Source organism: Benincasa hispida, chromosome 9 (genome assembly GCF_009727055.1).
Source record: "Benincasa hispida cultivar B227 chromosome 9, ASM972705v1, whole genome shotgun sequence".
Taxonomy (NCBI): Eukaryota; Viridiplantae; Streptophyta; class Magnoliopsida; order Cucurbitales; family Cucurbitaceae; genus Benincasa; species Benincasa hispida.
In genome coordinates this window covers 30,777,527-30,788,318 of record NC_052357.1, presented here as the reverse complement: position 1 = coordinate 30,788,318, position 10,792 = coordinate 30,777,527, and positions in this window count along the sequence as shown.

The following is a 10,792-nucleotide window of genomic DNA, read 5'->3' as shown; positions in this document are numbered from 1 at the left end:
TTCTCTGTCTATGGGCACACCTATGAAGTCTGTCTAGCCAACCTGAAGAAGATACTGAAAAGATGCGAAGAGACGAATCTCGTTCTTAACTGGGAAAAATGCCATTTTATGGTAAAGAAGGGCATCGTGTTGGGGCACAAGATTTCTTGGGATGGGTTGGAGGTGGATAAAGCAAAAAAAAGAAGCAATTGAAAAACTTCCACCTCTAACAAGCATGAAGGCTGTACGAAGTTTCTTGGGGCATGTCAGACTCTACAAACGCTTTGTCAAAGACTTTTTGAAAATAGCACGACCATTGAGTGCGTTGTTGAAGGCTGACAGAAAATTTGATTTCGACAACAATTGCCTCAATGCATTCAGAATTTTGAAGAATGCACTGATTACCGCACCCGTGTTAATTGCACCTGACTGGACATTTTCTTTGAAATAATGTACGATGCAAGCGGGTATGCGATGGGGGCAGCTTTGGCACAGAAGAGAAAAATAATCTTACATCCCATCGCATATGCGCGTAAGACATTAAATCCTGCTCAAACCAATTATACCACCACAGAGAAAGAGCTACTTGCGGTAATTTTTGCATCGAAAATATTTTGAGCATATCTGCTGGGAACAAAGGTATTCATCCATACTGATCATTAGCGATAAAGTACTTAATGAAAAAGAAGGACGCAAAGCCAAAGTTGATCACATGGGTTCTCCTCCTTCAAGAATTTGACATAGAAATAATTGATCAAAAGGGGACGTAGAACCAAGTTACGGATCACTTGTCTAGATTGGAAAACCCTGAAATTGACCACAATGAATCAGAGGTGAGTGCGGTGTTCCCGGATGAGCAACTATTCCATATTGAAGAATTGCCTTGGTATGCTAACATAGTTAACTATCTGGTTTGCGAACAATTTCCTAAAGATTATACCTACCACCAACAGAGGAAGCTCAAACATGAATGCAGATATTATTACTGGGACGAGCCGAATCTGTACAAAAGGGGGGCAAACCAGATTCTGCGACTATGCGTACCAAATGCTGCTCAACAACGCATATTATCGCAATACCATGACTCACCATATGGCAGGCATTTTAAAGGATAGCGCACCGCAGCTAAGGTTTTACAAAGTGGATTCTTTTGGCCAACATTGTTTAAGGATACAGTTGACTATGCCATGAAGTGTGATCGGCACCAACGTACAGGCAACATTTCACGGAAACATGCAATGTCGATCAACATTGTCTTGGAGCTTGAGTTGTTCAACGTATGGGGTATCGACTTCATGGGACCATTCCCTCCATCGAATGGTAAACATTATATCTTATTAGCCGTCGACTATGTATCCAAATGGGTAGAGGCAGTGGCATATTCCACAAGCGATGCAGCGGTAGTCTCTCAATTCTTGAAGAAAAATATTTTCACTCGTTTTGGCACTCCACGTCTCATAATCAGTGATGAAGGATCCAACTTTATCAATCATACTGTCAAGAAGCTGCTGCGCAAATATAACATTCTCTACAAAGTGGCCACCACATACCATCCGCAAACGAATGGTCAGGCCGAGGTGTCCAATCGAGAAATCAAGCTAATACTTGAGAAGATGGTAAGGCCATCGTGAAAAGATTGGCAACAAAGCTCGATGATGCGTTGTGGGCATACCAGACTGCATTTAAAACACCCATAGGTATGTCCCCATATGCGTTGATATTTGGTAAGGCGTGTCATTTGCCTCTAGAGCTGGAATACAAGGCATTGTGGGCGGTAAAGAAACTGAATTTTGATTTGAAGAAAGTAGGAGAAGCAAGAAAACTTCAACTGGTCGAACTGGAGGAATGGAGGATGAGCGCATATGAGAACGAAAGATTTACAAGGAGCGCGCAAAGCGCTGGCACGACGACCATATATGCTGTAAAAATCTCCATGTGGGACAAAGGGTCTTGCTCTTCAATTCATGACTACGACTCTTTCCTGGAAAGTTAAAATCACGTTGGTCCAGACCTTTCATCATTAAAGAAATATTCCAACACAGTGCGCTGGAGCTGATTACTGTAGACGGGAGCCGTACGTTTAAAGTTAATGGGCAGCGAGTAAAGTGTATCACGGAGAAGGCTAGCATCGCCAAGTCGACTATGTAGAATTGAGAAAATTTGAATAAAGAAAGAAGTAGGTGGTCCATGCGTTATCAGACAATCGAAATTCATTAGGGACGCAAGTTTTGGGAATCATGGAGTCTTCAAACTTTTCTCTACTACTCTGAATTTTCATTCCACTATATCTTTTCAGCTCTTTATCTATTGCTTCTCAAAAAAACATTGCAGCAAAAGAATGTTGTTTTGTTTAAAATTATTTGACCCTCTCACTGTTTTTCTTGCAACGATCAAGGCACAGGATTGCGGAGATGTTACACGAAGAAGCAACTTATCTTACTTCATCACCGCAATCCAAAGAAGATAGATCGTCGTAAAGAAGGATGCATCAATACATAATGCGGGCGACAGTGCAAAATTGGGGGTTGTATCCTTCCTTCACTTTATTTCAAATTTTGTACTATCACATCACATTTTAGTTTTTAAAAGTTTTATCATTGCATCCTCTTTGATTACCGCAATCATTTAATATTAATAAATTTAGTAAGTTACTGCATGCTATCTTTTTGCCAATTATGATTTCAATAATAAAAAATATGCTTCTATTTTTTTCATATATACTATAATCAACTTAATCTTAGAAAAGTTACCTCATGAAATATTTCTAGAAGTTAGAGGTCTGCTAGCTTTCTTTCAAACTCTCTTTACGAAACTTTCTCAGAACATCGCATGACTTCTTTCAATCTTTTGGCAATGGGGACATTGCCGTATTTTAAATTTTGGGGTGAGGTATTTACTTTCGACCTTGCTATTTTGGAAAAAAAAAAAAAAGGAAAATGAGGAAAATTTTGAGAATAAAAACTCCACTGTCAACGCAATGGGGAAACCCATGTTGATAAGAGTTTAGTTGTGAAGGGCACTTACCCATAGTTGGATGTTCACATGACACACGTGGGGGCAAGCCAAAACGAAAGTAAGTTGCCAGGATCAAAGCATAAATATATATGACCGTAACTCCGCTGCCAAGTAGGTATGAGTTTGGTCTAAGAAAGAGCACATTGCTCGTGGTTGGATGTCCGCATGCACACGTGGGGGCAAGCCAAAACAAAGGCAAGGCATTGGATCAGCGCAAAGTCAGAGAAAAATAATAATAATAATAATGTCAAGAAATATGCAAGGATAAAGTTCATTTGACACCCCGGTGGAAAAGTTTTCTTTTTGATATAAATCATGCGATGTCCCAGAATTAAGTAAAGTCCTTTCGAAGGTTAAGATTGCGATCCCTAAGTCTTAAAAATATTTTAGGAAGAGACTTGAATAAGACTTAAGGAAATTTTGGTGTATAGGAGCTGAATGAAGTACCCTTGAGAAACTAGAAAAAGAACATTGCGATCAACTTGCTAAAGGAAATCTTTAGCTTATGCTTGAGGACAAGCATTGTATAAATTTGAGGGTGTGATAACGGGCAGAAATGCACGTTATCATAGTACTAAAGTTCTTAAATAATGTTGGCTTGCGTTGATAAAATATGTTAGATTGCATCCAAAAAGCAGTAAATTCATAATATTGCAGTCGTGATTTTTGTATTCTTATGCAGAATATGCGTTGACGCACGGCGAAAAGAGCAATCATAAGAAATCAGCGGACGAGCGAAGCATTGTCGCAAGGCCTTATGGTGATTTGTGTTCGTAAACATTTGCTCAAGAAGGATTGCCGCATAGAGTCGCTGCAACTTGGTGATCGCATATGGTGAAAGGCATAATTAATCACGATGGGACAGAAAGCTGATGTCGATCGAATATGAATTAAGTTGACAGCCACTAACGATAACAACTACATCCAGCTTTTCGGTGACAAATATTCGGCGCATCAGTCAGAGAATTAAAGCCATCTCATCCGTGCAATCATAAGAGAGAAGCCGCCTTTCACCCCGAAATTCTATAAATATCAAAGACATCCTTCAGAAAAGGGGTTCCACCAGTTGACAAGTTCAAAGAGTTAGAGAATTTTCCCTTAAATAGTTTAGCCTTACTCTTAGATTTTATTTTGTTTTAAGGCGGATGCTAGAGAAGGAGGTTATGCCAACATATCGTTCCAGTAAGCTTGGGAGAGTGTCGGAAGCTTCAAGATCAGAGAGAGGGCCGACTCCTGCAGAAGCAGGAATATCTTTTGAACCGAATAGAGATTGCCAGTGTAAAAGCCTTGGTCAGTAAGGGAATGCTACCAGTCTCTCTACCTTTATCTTTCATTGTTGTTTGTATTCAACTCATTTATAGAAATGGAATTTGCTTCTCTATATTTGTTCACTCTCTGTTATTTACGCATAAGTAGCTAAATCTGTTGAATGGGTTGAAAAGCACTTAGCTAGCTTAACTAAGGATCTTATGTTTTTGCGATTATCTTGTATTATGTATGCTTCATTCGTCTATTAGAGATACTCGAGAGGGTAGTCTAAGGACAGGATCTAGGCTTGGAAAGGTCATATCAGAATCTAGGCTCGAGAGAGTCAGATTAGAACGCATAATCAAGAGATAGAAGCTTAAGAATAAGCATTATTTGCTATTAACGCATCGCATGCATCCTAGAGATAGGATATGATTGTGTGCGGTCACCTTGCCTTTGTGCATCTTGTATCATCGCATAGGAAAAGAGTAGAGACTTAGGAATAAGCTCTGTGGACACTTTTGCATTCAATACATACATCCTAGACTTAGGAGCATCGCATTTGCATTGGAAAATGACTTGCTGTGCATGGTTGTAGCGTGATCACATAGTCTGACGCATTCCCAAGTAACGCTAGCTAGAGACCTTCTCAACCCATTCATCTGCATACTCAGTGCATCTATCACACAATTAGACTTTTCTCAAATCCACCGCATTTGTTTATTTTTCATTACCACAATCAACAAACCAACCAACAATTAATTGAGTTACCGGTTACTGCAAAGTTTTCTAAAAATTACCACTGCAACCTGTTTTCCCAAGTCCCTGAGTTCGACCCTGGACTTACCAAGAAACTCAGTGGGGTTTACACTTGGATTCCATTGAGAAAACTTTAGTGTTCAATGCAACTCCATCAACGCATCTCATCCATAATTCCACATCATAAAATAATGCATCAGCAATGCTGATGCAGCGAGAGGGAAGCGTCAGCCCAATGCTCAGTTACACACACGCTCAGCTCCATATCCATCATTCTTCGCAGTGTTGCAACACATAAAGATGTGTTGCAACACTGTTGCTTCTGACTTCAAGCATTGGAGTGAAGCATCAAGATGCATTGGGATGTTGGTGGTGATGCAACTTGGAGTGTCGTGACGCTTGAAGTAGCGTTGCAACGTTGCGTCCACTGTCAGATACTCGCTATTCGATGCTCGACGACACGATACTCAATCCTCGTTCACTCGGTAGCATTTTCTTGATTACTTGATAGCCTTTTACTTGATGGTACTCGATGCTGCTCGATGGCTGCCTCTTACTCGGTGGAACTCAATGGTTTTTTGGTCTTTTTAACTCATTTGAAGCTTGAATGTTCAAAATTAACTCCAAATTACTTCAAATTAGCCCCGTTTTTCACCAAATGATTGATTCTACCTCTTGGTTGCTCGATACCTACAAAACAGGAAAATAAACATATAAATCCACTAACAAGCCCGAATTAAGCTAGGAATAATAGCTCTTTTTTAGATTAACACTCGTTAAGCAAGATGGTCAGGTTGTAGTCAATCATGTTCATAACAACATTACTACGGAACTGTAGGAAACTTTTAGGTAAAGTTTCTACGATAAAGTTAACCTGACTAGCCTCATCAAATGACAGACCCGTTCATCTCAGCCACATTAAAGTGAACCATCATGTTCAAAACGTATTTTTGAACAGAGGCCCCCTCTTGTATATGAGCATTTAGGATGAATTTAAGAGCATCACGTTTGAGCTGAGCAGATGGTTGTCCGAACATTTCTTATAGGGACTCCATGATCTCACGAGCAGCGAGCATGGGTTCATGCTTCTTGGCTAAGACTTCAGAAAGGCTTGCCAAGATATACACTTGGGCCTTTTCATTTTCCCACACCCAACGCTCGTATTCCTTCCGAATGTTTCAAGTGGCATTTGGAGTTGGGACTGGAGGACATTCTTCCACCAGGACAAATTTTAAATCATCGATGATTAGAACTATATTTATAGTGTTTTTCCAGGTGATGTAATTATCGCCTGTTAATTTATCGACGGCGAGCATATTTAACATTGTGGAAGTCATTTTTGTAAATTTGCTGAAACATACAATTTTTTATATTAGTATTCATGCCTTACCCAGTTTGAAAAACCAATCAAATTTAGCAAAACAATTTACTGCACCCTATGTGATATCTATTTTGCAATGATGTTTCAATGAGGTAGGGTAAAAGTCACCGTAGGGTGATCAGGTACCATTTCACTAAAATGAGACTATCTCAACCAATATACATAACAACTTCTTGTTTCTGTAAATATCAGTCACCATTGTTCGGCCCAGAAATTGTTAACTAACTTAACATTTTCTTGTAAGTGTAACCCCTCATTTTAGATTCTAAAGTTCTACCTCAATGAGCCAACCGTAGGGAAAAATTGATTGAGGTAAAAATTACAACAACCCTATCTATTTCTGGAGTTTGAGTAAAAAGTCATGTAAATGTCATCCGTAGGGGGACACAAGTAAAGAGGCCTCGAGGCCGAGTATGAAAATTTATTACAAACTAATGAAAGAGATCATGGAATGTGTTGACACACGTCCGACTCCCACTTACTATAAATACTCTCTCCATTCACCTTGATATTGACCTATACAAACACCACCTGTAGGGGGATACAAGCAAAGATGCCTCAAGGCCGAGTATAAGTCTCACGGTGTGAATTATGAGGGAGAAACGTGAAAAAGAAAAATGAAGTATCATATACCCCATTTTTCTCCCACTGAATGTTTTACCTATGGTTAATTTAACTTAGAAAAATACGGCTATTTATTTCACTAAGTGATTGTTTAAGTTTGCCCAAAAGTAATACTTACTTTGGATAGTTAAACAATTTTTATTAATGTTCATTAAATATCTTAACAAACTTTAACCAATAATTGCATACTTGTAGCAAATCTATCTAATTTACCTTCCATGTTAGTTCTTAGGTAGGAGTATTTTGTTTCCATCAGCTTAAATACCCCAGCCTAGACAGAACTAGCCTTAGACAAATGTCTCTTATAGATATATTTGCTACAATTTTAATCTTTTATTAAATCCAATTTAATCCTATTAAATTGATTAAAAAGATTAAACTAATTTATAATCATATTAGAAATATTGTGAACTTAGTTCTATGTGAATCATATTCAAGAAATAGTTTTAACCTAAGTTTGCATGCAATTCTTTATTATTGATTGTAATTTCTAATTCCATTTAATTATAACAATTGTAAAATCCAATAAATAAAATTAAAACCATACATTGCATTTGATATCATACTTATGATATCATACTTAGGAAAAAATGTAACAATTATAAAATTACCTAAATTAATGGCATGCTTCATGCAATTCTCATTTCATTACTCAACATATATAATATTTATATAATAAAGTAATGAAATTAATTAGTAGCATCTATAAATCCAAATTATATATTATAAACCTTAATATAAATGATGCATGGTTATGTTATTAATGCATGCAAACATATATTATAACATTTATAAGATTTGATGCATGAGCATGCTATAAAATTAAATCATACAAAATATATTATAACATTTATAATATTTATGATGCATGATTAATGCATAACCTATGGTAGGATTTTTGTATATGACATACATTATGATATATATATATATATAAATCATACATCCAATGCATAATTTAAAATTCAACAAACAACACATTGATGGACCGAGATTGACTTTCAAAGCAATTAATTAAATTAATATAACTTTTATATTAATTTAATTAATTAAAACCTATAAAAAAATGGAAAAGAACACACTGCAAAAATCGCCTGGATCGAACCAAATCTCCCACCATAATAAAAAAAAAAAAAAAAAAAAAAAAAAAAAAAAAAAATTGCTCTAAAAATGGCCCCGTCTTTTCCAGATCTCCGAAGAAACAACCACGAATGACCCGAACTAATCAAATTACAGACTTGATTGTAAAAATTAATGCCCAAAAATAAACGGCTCTTACAAAACAAATTTGTAATTAAAGCAATAAATACTAAAGCCCAATCCCGAAAACATCTATAAATACAAATCATTCATCATTCATGAACATGAACAGTACAATAAATGCAACCCAACAAGTAATTTAATTTTGAAAAATTGAAAGAAAAATTTGGGAATAAAAAATGCCGCTCTAATAACAATTGAAGTACCCGTGAGGTCCACTACAGAAGCGGTGATTGTTCCCAATTTTAAAAATCACAAAATTAAGATACAAAGAACATAAATTATGCATTATAAACAAGATTTTTAGAGAAGGAAGAAGGGTTAGAAATTAAATACCCTTGAAGCCAAAATCTTCACGAAATCCTTCCAATTGACACTAACTCTCCAATTTTCCTCAAACAAAAAACAATAATCCAAGATGGCCACCACCAAAAGGTAATCCTCTGTATTCTCCTTTGGGTAGAGAATCAAACAGGAGGTGTGGGCTCTGTTGGTTTTTGGGAGCACGGGAGATAATTTTGAGAGAGAAAAATTTCTCTGGAAGAATTACGTTGGGAGAACAAAAATCACACAGACTGTTCCCTCGTGAAGAAGATAAAAAAAAAAAAAAAAAAAAACAAACAAACAAACCAACTCATATTTTTCCACTATTCTGAATGATTGAGAGAATTAAGGGGAGGGAGTTGCCTTAATTAAAATAAAAATGTAATAAATTATTTTATATATATATATGTGTGTGTGTGTGTGTGTGTGTGTGTGTGTGTGACAACTACCTTATCATATAGTATATATTAAACTCTATGTTATATCAAATATAACACATAACATACAATTTTTATATTGATACAATATAACCTATAGTTTGAATTCTCTCAATCAATCATAGTATTTATATAAATCACATTTATACTAAATTTAATTATATGAATCTAATCCATATAATTAGTATTTGAATCATATTCAAATATTTAATTTCTCTCAAAATAAACTTTATATTATAATTTAACAAATACATTATATTAATTATATCACATATAATTAATTAAATTAATTATATCATATATAATTAATTTGAACAATTCAAATTAATCTAAAATTAATTCTCAATAATCCAAGTTGAGATACAAAGTCGACCTTATAAACCCATAGATTGAAACTCCAATGGTACTTGAATAATTAATTAAACTCCTTTAATTAAATTACTCGACATCCATTAACTGAAGGTCACTCCACGAAAGACCGATATCTACACTCTTCACATTACATATATATTTTTATGTTCATTGGATATAACCAGTCAATAGTGCGATGACCCTTCATAAATTGATCGTAAGTATAGTTCGGCTAAAATTATAATTATGGCCCTATAGTTACATCTAACTCCTTAAGTATCATTAATTCTTCTAATGAACAATAAGTCATAGTCCAATTATGACTGAACCCCTCTCGAGCTAATAGAGGGTGTGGCGCTACATCATTCAAGCCTGAGAATCAATCTTTAAGGAAACAATTTATCTACTTACCCCAACATTAGGGAAGGAGTGAATTCTGTCTTGTGTAGCTATGTTCCCAGCTCTCCAATCAGACGGATCCTCAAAATGGTAGGATATTAAGTTGGAGATCTGATCACTCTCACCCATGCAAATCAAAAGATCGACTTCTTAGGCAGGAGTTCACAACTCACTCAGGATTCAGGTCATGTCACCTATGTGAAGGAACTCTTAAATAAGAGAACCATTGAGTGGAACCAAGATCGTTCCAAACCCATAGTGAAAGAATAAAGAATTTATAAACATACAAGAACAATTATGCATTGTATAGTAAATTACAACATGTTTTTCAGTTAAAAACAAAGGGAATCGATTGACATACCTTTGAAGAACTCTTTTTCATATATTCCGTCGATCTACACCGATCACGCGACCTAGCAAACTCGATCACGAGCACGAATGCAATGAACAACCAGTGAATCCCACGAACTGTCAAATCCTCGAACCCAATCAAGTAAGACTCGATCCTCGACCCTTAAACAGCAACACTCAACACTGCCACTTGGTTGCCTTGGTATTCTCGGTGTGAGAATCTAGGAGGTTTGGGCTCTATGTGAATTTGGTAGAGGGAAGGAGGAAGTATACGATTGAGTTAAACGATCAAGTAAGTGGGAGAATGAGAAACCTCTATTGTATAGAGTTGGATACTCGAACGTTTAGTAAACGAGAGGCAGTCGTCTAGTAAACTCGCTCATCATTCAGTCTCTCATAAGCTATCGTATAGCTTTTCTTTCCACCCGATCGAATGTGATGCGATTATAAAAAATGAAAACAATTTTCACTTTTATTCATCAGTTATTAAAACTGATCAAAGCTTCCCACTTGCAATCAGTTAATGGAGAAAAGAATAACCACCAACAATTATCATATAATAGTTTTATTATAAATAAATATAATAACTAATTTATCATATTATATTTCTAACCTATAGTTTTAATATCACATCATATGTAATATATAAACCATAGTTCTTTTC